The following is a 14,692-nucleotide window of genomic DNA, read 5'->3' on the forward strand; positions in this document are numbered from 1 at the left end:
AACATATGTTACACTTTCAGTAAGCTCGTCGTTGCCGTCAAGAAATACCCTTGTTACATGAAACCCCACGTAGGTTTTAGACGTAGTTTGTCTTGAGTAACCCCTCATGGACTAAAAGTGTTAAGCAATTCGACATTGATTATTGCTGATTAGTGTTCTCTTTCCGAAATAATTAGTTCCTGCTAGATAATTATATACAAACACAGCTCTCCTTAAAGGATATTTGTGGTTATGCCATATGTTATCGTTAGGTTTTGGAACAGTCACATACCGGGGGGTCAAGATCATACGATTAAAGAGTTGATTCACATCAGTAGACGTAGAAAACCCATTGGCCAAACAACGTATAAGTGTTCGATTATACGGGCGTTTGCTGTTCAGTGCCGTACACCTACCTTCGAAAAATGCTTCGTATAATTAGCGGAAAGAAACTGTACCTGTATCAGTATCTCGCAACGACTATTATTCCCTAGACGAGGCCATGTTTTCGCTCTGGAGTTTGAGATATTCATATGGCGATCTCATTTCAGATAGAGGACGATGTGACGCATCAACCGAGCACCGGCTTCGACGTTAATTTGTCGCAGTTTGCGAAAAAAAAATTGTTTCCGAAAACGATAATTTTCCACCAAAAAAAAAATATAGGAGTTTATTAATAGTTGGATCGATTTATCAATTGTGCGCAAAATACGCTTATGATTATTAATGATCTCGCTAACAGGACGAACGCTTTGAATAGCCAAAACCCCAATGATCTGATTCTGCTCTATTGTATTTCAAATTCTTCTTTTGAAGTAGAAATCGAAGCGCAGAAATCGAGAATGCCGTTTGAACGGCAGGTAACAATTGAACAACAACAACAGAGGCGGCGGCCACAAAGTAACGGCGCCCATGATACAATTGGGCGCATAAAGTAACATATAAACACGTTTCGCCCGTTCAATTAGCAAGAAATAGGCGCCCTTTATTTGCTCGGATGTTTGTTATGACTTTTCAAAAACGACACTTTGCTCGTCTTTCAGATTTTACCGCTGTCTTCACGACTGTTTTGCGAAGTGAACGTAGCTGGATACTCCAACGCACTTCAGCGCCGGGCGTTGGGGCAAAGGACTAACATCGCTCAAGTGTCTGTCAAGTGTTTTTAGCAAATGTTCAGCACGATGAAGACCCATTTGATGTGCACAACATCACGACGGGTAACGTTCCCACATAATTTGGCCGTTGAACATTCCGCACAACGGACATGCCGATTCAGGATCGTCTGAGTTAGTAACGACAAGGCCCAGTGATTTACACATTTCTTATAGCTTGTTCTATTGCATTTTACGAAGTGTAAGGGATTACGGAACAATCCCGTAATGCTATTGCGACCTCTGCATAACTGCCCTCTATGTGACTTTCAGCGGTGCAGAATTCGATCATCGACCGTAGCACGCGAACGTGTAACCGCACGAGCCGAAAGCAATAGCGCTCTCGCTGAATTGTGTTGGGGGCAAATACGATCTATTTCTTTGAAAATGGGCCTGAGTTATCTAGGCCATCTTTTAAAAATTTGATTCTACTCACCCGTTGGTTTAATTTTAGCCGAATAGCAAACGTAACGGACGGTTGTACATCTTTTCTCGGATCAAGGAGCTACCCAATTTCTGTATACGCGACTTATGCATAGCCAACTCGTTTGGCGCAGTACGTGGCGTCGGTGCATGTATATTTGCGTGTGTTGATAGCAACCTGTATTGTCTAGTCGTCTCGAACAATTACGACTGCGGCCATGTTAGCACGTCATCGGTATATCAGATAGCCAGTGTCCATGGGCACTGTGTGCTTGCAAAACAAACTTTGCAGAAACTTGCGTTTGAATTTTCCGCCGCTTTTAGCGTCCAGATATGCATCTAAGGATCATCATCATCATCATCACTGTTGGCGGTGAATGCTAATGTACATACGAAGAACTCATGTGGAACACCGGGTGTGACTCGTCGAATGGAAAGTGAACCGGAAAGATCATTGAAGGTCGGTGCCTGGATATGTTTGGCATGCAAGTCAGTACTTTACTGTGTTTTTTTGCTGTAGCGTATCAATTAATTTGTTGAGGACTTCGTTGATTTTGATTATTGGGGACACAAAGCGAAATGTTCATGGCTCAGAACAAAATTCCCATGGATCGACCATATTCGTTCGTCTGTTAACCTTGACTTATTCCATATTCAAGCATTGCGCATTTTTAATAAGTATTCAAAGGTGAGAACTTTTTCGTGATGCATTTCACTAATTCAGCGGTGCGAGTACATTAGAAAAACCGTTTTCAGTTAAACTGAGGGGGAAAAATTGTATACGTTCAGTGATGCCATTTAGGACGTACCGCATCCATAGTTAGCGCTAAAGGCTAATTAGTAAATGATCGGCGTTTACTTAATGTTGCAGTTCTTATTTCAATTTTCTTACCATTACGAGCAGTGAACAGATATTTCATATTTATAAATAGCGTGCCTATTAATACTGACCTAGTTGTTTGGCTTTTGGGGTCTTGGTAGTAGTTCTGCTAGTGTCTCAAATATGTCAACTCCGGATTTTTTCATTATTTTTCTTCGATGTTTCTTGGTGTTCGTTGCACCTCTTTCAGTAACTTCTCTAGATTCAAGAGTATTTCAAATTATGGCTTTATCTATTAGAAACCTTTTGAACGTATTGCTCTATCGTTATCTGATCTTTGAATATCTAAATCATGCAGATATAGCACTTAATCAACCTCAGTCGAATACAACCATGAGCTTATTGTTATTTTATTTTACGATTCTAGTTTTCCTGAGTAGAAAAATGTAGGTTTTTCCGTTCGATTTAGATAACGATGATATAGGGTAACAGATATGTTATATCCGTGGCCGATATGACCGATTGATTTGGATCGTAAGATACGAGTGCCTAACTCGATGTTATTATGTTTGTCATTTCTTTCGAAGAATTCACTGCTTTCTTCGTTCCAATTAAAGTGTCTCTATCTGAGAAAGCCATGGAGTAGCTTTGATACATCAGCTAAACATGGTACAAAACTAACGTAAAGTTACAGAATCCCCTAAATGAAACGTAGTTCACTAATGTTTCTGGCTTTTAACAGCAACTTACTTAGTATTCTGTGATTCGGTTTGCTGAACACTTGAAACCAGAGAATTTTACTTTTCCTGACGCGTAACTTTTAAACGACGTAGATAATCCTACCACGTATTTTTAGCCATTGGAATATCGTCCTGATAACCGATCAGTCTTGGAATTTCGGATAGGATAGTGTCTACGGTCTTTCACCAACTGGAGGCTGATCATAAGTGTCTCATTGGGCATCATTGTAGAATGGAACATGCCTCTATGGATGTTAATTATGAGGTACTAACGGCCTGTTTCCTTTGCGGAATGATGCAGCTTGAAGATCTAATTTGCTGTAGTGCTTCACTCTATCTAGTATTTGCATAGTCCCAAAAGTGACTGCATGTCTAGGAAGACATTAATTAATTCCTGGCGGGAAATTGGTGCACAGATAGACAATGCTATTTTATTTTTTTTGGTAATCAACCAAACGAAACCAGTCACTGTCCGTTACGTGTTCCATTGTCCCTGCGTTTGTGTACCTCTGTACTGCTCGATAAGCCTAATTTTTCGATGCATATGGGACTTGCCTTGTTTTGCCAAATAATGTCGTTGGTTTGTCACGAAAATGTACATTAACAGCAAAACTATCTGATAACTTACCGATTCTAGGTGCTGTAGTTTTTCCAACTTACCAAGAAGGCCAGTTACCTTTTTTACGAATTTTAATTTATTTTCATATAATGGTAGCTCTAGATGTCAGTGGTCAATGTCGGTGTCGGTGTTCTTTATAAAAAATATTTTCAGAGGGTGATTCACAAAAAAGTTAAGTCCGGATTATCCCGTAAATATGACTTTCTAAATTTTGATGCTTGACTCTCACGTTAAGGACACTGTTGTGTCGACTGATCATTGGCCTTTCAGATCCGGTGTGTGAACCGAAAAGCCGTGAATGTCAGGGATTTCTTAATGGAAATACTACGGGCATTGTTAATGCATTCGTTCCTATATCATCTGTGCTTCTGTGTGTGAGAGTTTATAAAAAAGCGTCTAAATACGTCAATAGCGTCAAAGCGTCAGACATACGTTCAATGGGTCGATTTGCTGGTTGTGGTAACCTTTTTTGAGGCAAAGTTTTTTTTTCAATCTACATACTATTGCGATACGACTTTGCTCCCCGTAATTTGAACGCATGAGATCCTTGAACAGGCATACATAACAATCAGGGGGCATTTGAGAAGGATAGTGAAGAAATCCAACATTGACATATTTGAGGTGCGTGACCTGATTTACCGTAATGGTAACAATTTCGCTACGATTTTTCTTTATTATTGAGTTGTTCATTTGGTCGTAGTCTAGAATATAATCATTATTTCATTGCCTAGCCGTACTGTGCTGCATGTTAACTTCAAGTTTCTCGCTATAGTTATTGCATCAGTCAACTACGATTTACATGCTTCCCTTTGCTGAGTAACTTTCTATCTAGTTAAGGGGTCACGGAGTTCCTAAATGAATGGTCTTCCTGTACAATACAGCCACAATGCTTAGCTCATGTATCGACTAAGTTCCACTTCTCTCAAAGCACTTACTTGGAAGCACAGGTGTCTAGATCATACAGGCTAAGTTTTCATAACTCTAGTATTAGTAGTAGCTTTTGCATATATACATACCACTGCAACCTGTGATAACTGTTTCGACCTAAATGTATATAGAAATATTTAGCCTAACTGAAACCACTTGAGAAGTTAACTTCGAACATAGTAACAGTTGTATAACTTTGCTTAGGATACCGATTCACGAGGGTGCTAAGCTCTGGGACTTGTTTTAAGGTCTTGTGCATGGGTTTAATTAGTAGTTGGGTTAACGTCTCCGTAGCGAATCAGAGGCAGTAGCGATTGTTTTAGGTTTATATATCCGTCATTTTTGGGTTGATAATTATTAATTTTTTTATAAGGGACAGTTTTTATTTTTAAGCTCTCTTTAACCTCCTTAAAACCAAGAAATATGGCTACATTTCAGCATAGAATTAACAGCGTATGGTGCTTCGTCGTAGCTGGGTCGTGCCGCACCGTTTGGCTAATGCGACAATGTGCGTCATCGTATACAACGATAGATGTACACTGTACATATCATCGTGGTCAGTATGATTCCCAACCATATTACGGCACTTTTTTTTTTCTAAAGATTGAAGGTGACTAACTTAAAGGTGTAACAGCGACTGCTGCATATCACTTGTCTCTTTGAGAAAGATATCGAGAATGAGCCCAGTCGCCAAAAGTTACTGTCGAAAACTAATCTAATTTTAAAATAATCTTTTATTTTAAAAAACACTGCCGTTTTTTTCTTTATTATTAATATAGTTAAATATTAATCTTAGGTAAAGAAATATGTATTTGGAGTATGCTCGGCTCATTACGATCTGTCATTGGGTGCAAAGAAATACCCCGCTTATATAAAACACCATGTTAACTTTGTCCTTTTTAAGCGTTATTTTCAACCGAAAAATTGAAATTTTCGGTATATAAATATGTATAGCGTTTCGATTCGACGAGAACGACCCCATTAGGTCGACTTCCATGTAAAAAAAAACGCTTATTTCCGTGTGGCATTAATGAAACAGTTGTTATAGGTGGGTTTGGGTTTTTTTTTTATCCATTTTCGCTATCAAAAAATGTATGTTATTTCTCTCAAACAATCCCTCAGAATACGTTTTATAACAAAAAATTGATTGCTCCTATATAAACTGCTACGACAATTGATATCTATTAGAAATTAACTCTGTAAAGCATTCAATAGCAAAAACGCAAAACGTATTTTCGTTCCCACTAGTGTGTGCGCGGAAGAAACGGACGCCATGTTTGACTATTTGCCATTCTCACCCTGTAATAATATTAATTTTAGCTGTAAAGATGTGTAGTGTAAGCTTACCTGGAAAATCGTTGATATCTATGAAGATTCATTGATTGGCTTCAAAAACGAATATGCTGTACGGAACATGTTGTTTTCAACATTTTAGCAATTCCAGTGAAAAATGAATTCAAAAGTTTGCGCCAAAATCTACGCCACATCAGCCGCGATTATTTTTCAAGTGAAATTTATTATACAGTCGCTCCGAATAGCACTCAAAAGTAGCTTAGAACTTATTTTTACGACATAGAAGGTGGTTGATGCTATATTTGGTTTTTATGCCAAAATGTTCATTTGAATCATAGGGATATGTACAGCAGTTTTACTCAGTCCGTTGAAATCTATGGTGTGAGAAAAACCTTCTTTCATAGAGCACGAGGTTAAATTTTCCCTCTTCAAGAGGCATGTCAGCTATTGAAGAACCTTTAATTGCTACTAAAGAATATTCCACTCACATAAGCCTCTATATAAATAGCCTAGTTTACATTAACCCTTATTACTTTCTCGTGGCCATCTATACAGAATTTGGGATAGAAAACCTCAGAAACCAAAAAAAAAAAACAATTTCAAGGCCATTTTCAGATAGAAAGGCGAATACGCATATGCGAATTAAAACATTTGGTAACCGCTAGTTGTAAATGTTAATGTGTTGTTCTGCAATCCACGAACTCGTATAAAAGTATCTGCGTGAGTTTACAGCTGGCCACGGGTGTAAGCTTTTTGAGACTGAATGAATCGAGGGGCCGATTGTAAGCCCAGTTTGTTAGCACATTTTTTAAGAATGGCTTATATAGCTAGATCAAACTAGCATGAATGTGTTTAGCTATATTGTATAACACGCTACCTGAGCGTTCTTTTTCGATCGCAAGTACCAGCTGTAATATCACCGGGTGACTCTTCTGTGTTTGTCCTGATACTTTTCAAGCTACTTCCTTTGATTGCTGACCATCCAATCATAGCATCAGATCAAAGCACGATTTCCTCACCTGAATGTTTTAGTTGCTTCAGAGAAACTCTCAGCAAACTGACATAATTCTCTTCGATGACAGCAGGATCAACGCAAGCGTCATCCGTTTACTCATAATAGTAATAATAATAATAACCAGCTGCCCCATCAGGCCACAGTAAATTTAATATAATATCTAAAATGACCCAAGTCTAGCTAATCTACTAACTTCGTAATTGGACTAGTTTAGCAATTTCATGTTGACAATGCATTGAAGTTTAGACATTCATTCATCCTCTATGGCCAACGTACGTATCTGTTCTGTCGGACAAACTCATTCCAGTAGAATGAATGCAGCGTGAAATTTGACAAAGACAACGGAAAGGCCGCGATACATCCCAGGCTGGGCTATGCTTTGAGGCATGCATCCCCCTTTGTTCTTGACGCGTCCAAACTTCAGCGCACTGACAATGAAACATCTTTCTAAGTTTACTTTACACTGACTGCAGAAGAGCAAAGAAAATGTCTGTTCAGATCATGCGCCTCGACGCATTTCTCTTCAGCGGCAGTAACAGTGGGAGCAACCACTCAGGGATGAAGTAGCAAACCTTAAAAAGAATTGCATAGTACGAAGCGACGAAAGAGACATCTCATGCAAATTCAACAGTTTCCAGTGTGTTTTAAGAACCGAAAAAATCAAAAACTGGGCCGGATAAATAATTGTTAAAGTTATAGAGAGACAGCAACTTTTATTTACAGCAAAAATGGCTGCCTTCAATTGTCGAGGCAGGTTCCTTCACCAAGAAACAATGACACTTCTTGAAACTGTCAAACCGCTGTAAAAACTAGTACCTAATCGTAGGTTCTAAGGCTAAAAAACAATTTGCATGTGTAGGAGAAATGTCCTTTTCCTTAATGTTCATATCATTGATTTGCATATGCATACGTTGCCTCTAAATCGCAATTTATTACTAGAATGACTACGGAGTTACTATAGATACTCTAGGTAAAAGTTAGGGTCAGGTTAAACTTAACGTGAGATTCTTGCCTCTGCAACACTTTCTAGCTGCAACGTCTGGGAAATTTGTGTAAGTTGTCAGTTTCCAGTCAATGCCTCTTGTACAACAATAAGCTTGTGAAGAAAAAGGAAAAAGCTAGAAGGCCTTTAGTTCGAAATTCTGCCGCCTTGAGTATCACCTAATAACATTTATCTGGTCGACCGACGTCACCAAAAAGAAAAAGAAAATACAGTAATTATCGGGAAAAAGAAGCAGTGTCCTTACCAAACGGCAATTCAAAGACGAATTTCTTGATCCTATGGAAATATGTCAAATTAAAGACTAGGAAACGCTCCTAGGCTAACTAGAACAGGACACGTTTAGGTAAGTATCAAAGAAGAAGAAGAATATACTATAGTTTACTTGAATAAGTCCCTGTATAGATCGTGATATGAGTGGAATACGAAACAAGGTTATACTTTCCATCCGGCTAAAATAATATTGCAAATTAACGTAGCACTTCTTTATTATAGGTACAGATAGGACTGCTACAGCGAAAAGGTACCTCATTGATTACTATGATTCGAACTTTCTATTACTTACGTTATGGTGCATATGATATATAGGGTTTATTTATTAAACGTTGGTCCAACAACTATTAACTGATATTCTGAAAGTAGTTACAGGAGGCCTAGTAAAAAGTTGTTGCTGCTGACTTCGGTGCTGGAAAATACGCTGGTATATTACTAACACCAGACGAAACAGCTAGCAATCAATAAAGACAATCCAGTTAATGGTTTTAAAGAAGTCCATGGGGGTGAATGTAACGACTCAAATCTATAAATTTAGTAAAGTTGATCATTGAAGGTATCATTGCTCCCGAGTTAACAATGTTCATTCACAACACTTCGCGGTGTCCCAGACAGCCGAAGCTCCAAGAAATCCTGAAAGGTTTCGTATTAGGTTAATCGGCTGTAATAATTAAAAGAAGGTCATATTCGTGCGCCCTTATTGCTACTACTAATCGTTATAGGCCGACTAATGGCCGGTAGCAACCCATTGGTTGGTTCATTTGTGCTTTGCATGAACAAGACGACATGTGCACATTGAGACACGTATTCAAGCTCATCTCTTTAGCATCAAACGATGGTATTCTACTGCTTTGCCTATTAAGATAGCATTTGTTTTGTGCTCACAGACATCTCTTCTACTGTCTAGATTCTTTTGGCCTGAACCTATATATATAATAATTTATAACAACATACAATAATAATTATCTGAAACAACATGTTACATCATGTTGAGTCTCCATCTTGTGTCTCATGCGTTCTGTGCAGTTTATCGTATAAGAATGCATGTCACAAGTCTTATCACGTAAATAAACTAATTACCCATCGAGCCCCTTGGAAGCAAACATTATTGAACAACTCTACACATTTCTGATCGACAAATATATACTGTATTAATAATTAGTGGAAGTTAGTCCGGCGTTCCTGCAATGTGGTAGTATAGGACGTTTTCTGAATTTTGTGTCAGCACGTTGGTAAACTAGCTAGCTAGAAAAGTAAGGTTCTCTTATTTCTATCTCGCGTTCCCAGGGCTGTCGTATCCTGCTACAGCTTCAGCCCCCCTATAGCAGACGGGAATGCGTTTGCCGCTGTCAGCACTGCCAGCCCAGTCTGAAGTAAATGCACGCGAAATAAAGGAGACACATTAGTGTTATTCTTTCGTCGTCGCGCCTCCTTTTTTCAGTTCCCTAAGGGATGATGCCACAGCCCCGTTGTTGCTTGCAGAAGCTTCCTCTTCGTCTTCTTGAAGGCACAGCGTCCTTCCCTTCTTGCTTACTCGATCTCTGACCTGACCCTTTGGCGTCCTTTCTGTCCGCTTTCCTTGGCTTGACATTCTTTTCCTAATTTTCCTTCTCCCTTTTCCTTTTACTGTTTCTCGCTTGCGAGAGATCGTTAAAATGAGGCGGCGCCTAGAGTCTTCCTCAACTCATTAGTTGAATTCCCACCTCCTTGCCCCTGACCCAGTCCAGCCCCGTGGACCCTGCCAGCAAGGACAATTCCTGCAAGGGACCCTGTTTAGCTTCAGGGAAGAAGCTCTAGCGGTCTCAGTGATAGTGAAAGAGGCTTCGGAAGCACCCTACGTACGCGCGGGGGGAGGGGGGGCAAAAGCGGGAATGGGGCGAAGCGGCGCCGGGCGACGGCGTAAGGATAGGTGGTTCCTTTGCCGCAGTATATACACACGGGAGTTAGTTGAGACTCACGGGCGTTGATAACATGCTCACACGTCAATGGTGTCGCTAAAACCAAGATTTCCTGTTTCAGTAACGGTGTCCAGTAATTAGTCTTTCGTTGTTGAAATCATAGTTTACTGCTAATATATAAGGTAGAATTTGATAAACTGCTCCATTCTTACTGACTTGTGATACTCGTTTAGTCGTAGGAATCTAATAGAAACAGTTTAATGTATATAGCTCATAATTATTTCCATACGTAGAAGTTTGAACCGTTTGAAATGCATACATGCTATATTAATCTAACTTATCTATGGGTATCGTCACTGGTGCAACGATCTTGATTCAGCTAACAGAACACCTACAGAATCATAAATTCGTAGTATTCTTATGAAAATAGATGGCATAAAATCTTATTAGCTTCGTTGTGTATGTCTGTCTTAATTTCCATTGTTTTCTTTGATAATTTTACACAATGTCAAAATAAGCATCCTATGCTGTGTTGCCATTGTAACCATTAGGATCGTTCCACCCTCACACAATGCTGAACTGCGGTTAATTATGTTCTTTTCGAGCTATGCAAAAGGAGGTGGGTCCTAACAGGAATACATGTATGACCAGTTAGGGCGGGTCCCCATCCGCCTGCCCTTCAGCATTCAACCCTTTAATATCCAACCTTATCACATTATCGCCCACCCAAGGACTCCTCGATGCTCGCTACGCTTAAACCGCAGAGCAGTCCTTCCCACCCCGTCAAGTAGAGACTCTTCGCCCAATCCGCCGCTGTTCCCCTTTAACAGAGCACGTACAAGCAAATGACCAGGAGTTTCGTAGTTAAGACGCCCATAGGCTCCGGGAACTTGTCAGGATGAAAGAGTTGCCGGTCGGCTCATTGAGGGGAAGAAAGTGCGCGGGCGGGCTCAAAGGCTAGTATCTCTAAACGAATCACATAGGCAACAGAAATTTAGTCCGCACAGGCAACGACCCCAACAGAAAATCAGGCCAAGATTTCTTTATAGTCATTAAGTGATACCATTGTACGATTTAATCTAATCCGATAGAGCACGTTACGATTTGTTGGCAAGAACCTTTATACCAGAATTTTCAACGGAAGGGCAGAAGTGTGAAAAAAGAAGAAGAGTGTGAACAAGCTTGAATTGTTACGTTCAAATATGGAATACGCAGTTGAGATGTGCGATCTTCGCTTGATCACAGTAAACATATCGGACTCGTAAAAAGATTATCCATACAATATATATACACATATATCCACGCTCTCAACAGGGCATGTATGCGTCTAGTCGGTTAACCAAAAGCGCTAGTTATAAAAAAGGTCACGTTGTCCTTTTGAAAATGTCTAAAGATAATTAGTACACTAACATATATGATTACATACTGTACCTATGAACAGATAAATCAGACAAGCAGGCCTCTGCAAAGTGTAGCTGACGTTGAACACATGTAAGGACCATACGTACATGTACAAGAACATCAGAAAACGTATTTTCTAAATTAGCTTATATATTTGTTTCATCAATATATCGAAACAATGAGCCAGCAATGGTGGCGGCAGCTGGTGTTGGGCCTGGTTCAAAATCTGTTTTTGTGTTGTTTGCTTCACCATACATGTATGCACGTGGTAGGGCAGAAGACTAACCCGCTGTTAATAGCTATGCGTTATATTTAGGCCTATGCGACAAACCTTGAAAATTCGAAGACGTGAGGAGGCAGGGGCGATAACATTGGTGGTACGCGAGTTTCGACTATCGACCCAAGCCGCTTCCGGTTAGGCAGCTCGTCCCCCTTTGTTCCTTCCCCTCCCCTTTTCCCGTCCATCTCGGTCTAAAACTCCCCAACACCCTCTCCCCTATTCTCTCTCTGTCTCTCTCAGTAGCAGCCGTAAGACTGCTGCCAGTATCACTATGCGAGTTTCCCGCCGCTGTGAGGCAAGGCCCTTCGTTCATCCCTGACTAGCCAGCTGGCAGTGTTAGCTCGATACAAAATGCATCCATTCACGATCACACAGAGACCTCAGGGCTCCGATCTAAACCGGCAAGATTATGTCGTAGTCTTTGAAGGCAGCAACCGCTGCACGATCAGATTTGGTCTAAAAGCTAGTAGCGGCCGCAGCGATGTTAGCGGTGACTAGGACTACAAAAGGTGGGGCACTGTGTTCGACGGAAGAAGAGCCGAACTCCGAACGGAGGTAACGACCAGAAAGGGGTGGTCGACTAGGGAGCTTATGGATTCCGACGCTCGGAGCAGCAATATGGAAGTTGCCCTTATTAAGGAACATAGCGGAGAGGAGGTTGATAATACTCGTTCGTGCTTTACTATAGCGTAGATTTGTGCAGGAGGTCCTTTTGGTGAAAGAATGCCACGAGTTGACAGTTTTTGGAAAAGATGGCAGCGAACACACAAAGCCTGAGACGCCATAGTTTGGGTGTGGGTACGGCGAGTAGGAAACCACGAAAGCTGTAAGAACTGTTGACTTGTTCGCCGTATGTTCGTTGAGACGAAAATTCAAAGCAAGTGTCAATCTGTGCTATTGTTTGCCATAAAGGAACAAGAGGAGCCAAGAAAGAAACAGGTTATTTCTAATACCCGATACTAGAAAAAATTAATACATAACAAAAATGGCCATATAGTATTAATAAATCGATAGACGATGTAGGTATTGGAATAATTGGACAGGTGCACTGCAGGAAGCGCATTTGATGGTCACGTTTTCAACGGATCCAAAGAAAACTAGCAAAATTCACTGCTCCTGACGGTGAACCTATTGTCTTGTATGTGGCAAGAGAAAAGTGTGACTGACATTTGTGTCTTACGTTAGATTTGGCTAACATCGTTGTACTGGTTTGCAGACTATGTGATTTTGCAGTTATAAAACTTTGATCAGCCATGTCATTATATAATGATAACAATAAAGCTTTTGTATTTATAGAAAATAACATCTTTGAGCTGAATAATTCAGCGTTCAATGACATATAGCATTATATCCAAAGGTTCGCGGCGAATGGCAAAAGCGGGAAACAGCAAACTTACCGAATTTCTGTTTTGCTGGAATTTACCGACGAAAACTTTAACATGAATTCTGTTAACTTTTCTAATTACCTCGAGAACTGGTGGATTCAACCTATACCATTTGTATGTATAAGCTGCGTTTTTGAAAATCGACCTTATCGTATCTGACGAGGTAGGAAGTTGTTAACACCGCCAAGCTTCAAGGAACACACCATTACGTAATTTCGGTAACATTTGATATAGTTATCGTTTCTGGGTCGTCAATTGGACCAGTGATTCCTTCTCGGCACAACAGCTAAAATTGTGCTCTTTAATTTCCTGTGGACTATGGAATAATTCTTTCGTTTTTAAACTATGAATATTTAATTTGAAGGTCATACATCGTTTTCTTGCGTAATACTGAATGTTTCCTCGCTCTCAAAAATCCACCTAGTTAGCATACAGGGAACCCGTAAGCCCCTGCCAGTAGTGGACTTCAATTGCTATTTGCCCCGAACGCAGCAATGTCAGCTTTATTCTGTTTGATGTAAGCCAAAGGCAGGATCGTTACCTGAGTATACCTTTCCGTCATTGCTACCTTCACTCTAGTTTAGTTCTTCTGAGTGGGATGTACACGTTTTTTTGCTTTTCTGTGCTTCTGCGTGCTTCTTTCGGACAGTCTTTGTCAAGATACGTGGACATCTAGACATCGGCAGATTTCGGTATCGATACCAATTTTCTTAGTAAATCTAGAATTTTATTGCTGGTTCTCTCTAACAGTAGTGGGATCTCTGAGGAACAATGCTGGAACTCTCCCTAGAAACTGTAAATAGGTATAAAGTGTCATAGTAACAGTATTACACTTGCAAGCGTGGCAGCTTTTGTCAAAGCTCAAGCTTCTAATAACAGGAAACGTAAATTTCTCTCTCTCTCTTAGATGCTTTGAAAGAATTTCAACGACCGCTGCTCCTTGAAGAATGTTAACAGCTCTTGGAAAATACCTGCGTGCCAGTTTTTAGTTAGTTGAGCCCATCTGTTTGCTCATCAGAGAGATTATCGAATTTTATCTGTTGTATCGCGGCGTGCTGTTCCAGATATACCATAAGTACAGCAGCCATCTTTTTCTACCGTCGAAGATAACGGTCTACATCATGACAAGTGCGCGAAGACCTTCCTGTGAGATTACTGATAGTTTCGACGGTAGTGCGACTTCGGAGACAGTGCCTAGTGATCTACGATATATAACAAAATCATTGAATTAATGAACCCAATGGCAAACTTTTTGTCGCGACACTTCGTGATAGGCGTATCCTTGAACGTAAGACCTAGTGCATAGGCCGCGCACGTCGTTTGAAATAGATTCATGGGTTTCGCCAGGGCCGTCATGACAGCAACTTTGTCCATGTTCGTGTACCATAGCAGTAGCCCATTGTGATGTCAATCAATCGCTCCCTGTCGCCCATCATCAATTGCTCCCGTTAGTAGTTAAATAAAATGGAGATTTTGGAGAAAATGGAG

General features: G+C 40.3%; 1 long non-coding RNA gene across 3 annotated transcripts; it reads left to right on the forward strand.

The window, feature by feature from the left end:
- The first annotated feature begins 1,064 nt into the window (after positions 1-1,064).
- Positions 1,065-14,687, forward strand: LOC147758785 (uncharacterized). 3 transcript variants are annotated; one of them, XR_015318451.1, is made up of 3 exons: positions 1,065-2,241; positions 5,103-5,215; positions 14,112-14,687. It is a non-coding gene; the product is annotated as an uncharacterized LOC147758785 (long non-coding RNA). The 3 variants fall into 3 exon arrangements; XR_015318450.1 differs by having other exon boundaries at positions 1,067-2,241; positions 5,098-5,215; XR_015318449.1 differs by having other exon boundaries at positions 1,080-2,013; positions 5,098-5,215.
- The last annotated feature ends 5 nt before the right edge of the window (positions 14,688-14,692 follow it).

Source organism: Varroa destructor, unplaced genomic scaffold (assembly GCF_002443255.2).
Source record: "Varroa destructor unplaced genomic scaffold, Vdes_3.0 BEIS01000001.1, whole genome shotgun sequence".
In the NCBI taxonomy this organism is placed as follows: Eukaryota; Metazoa; Arthropoda; class Arachnida; order Mesostigmata; family Varroidae; genus Varroa; species Varroa destructor.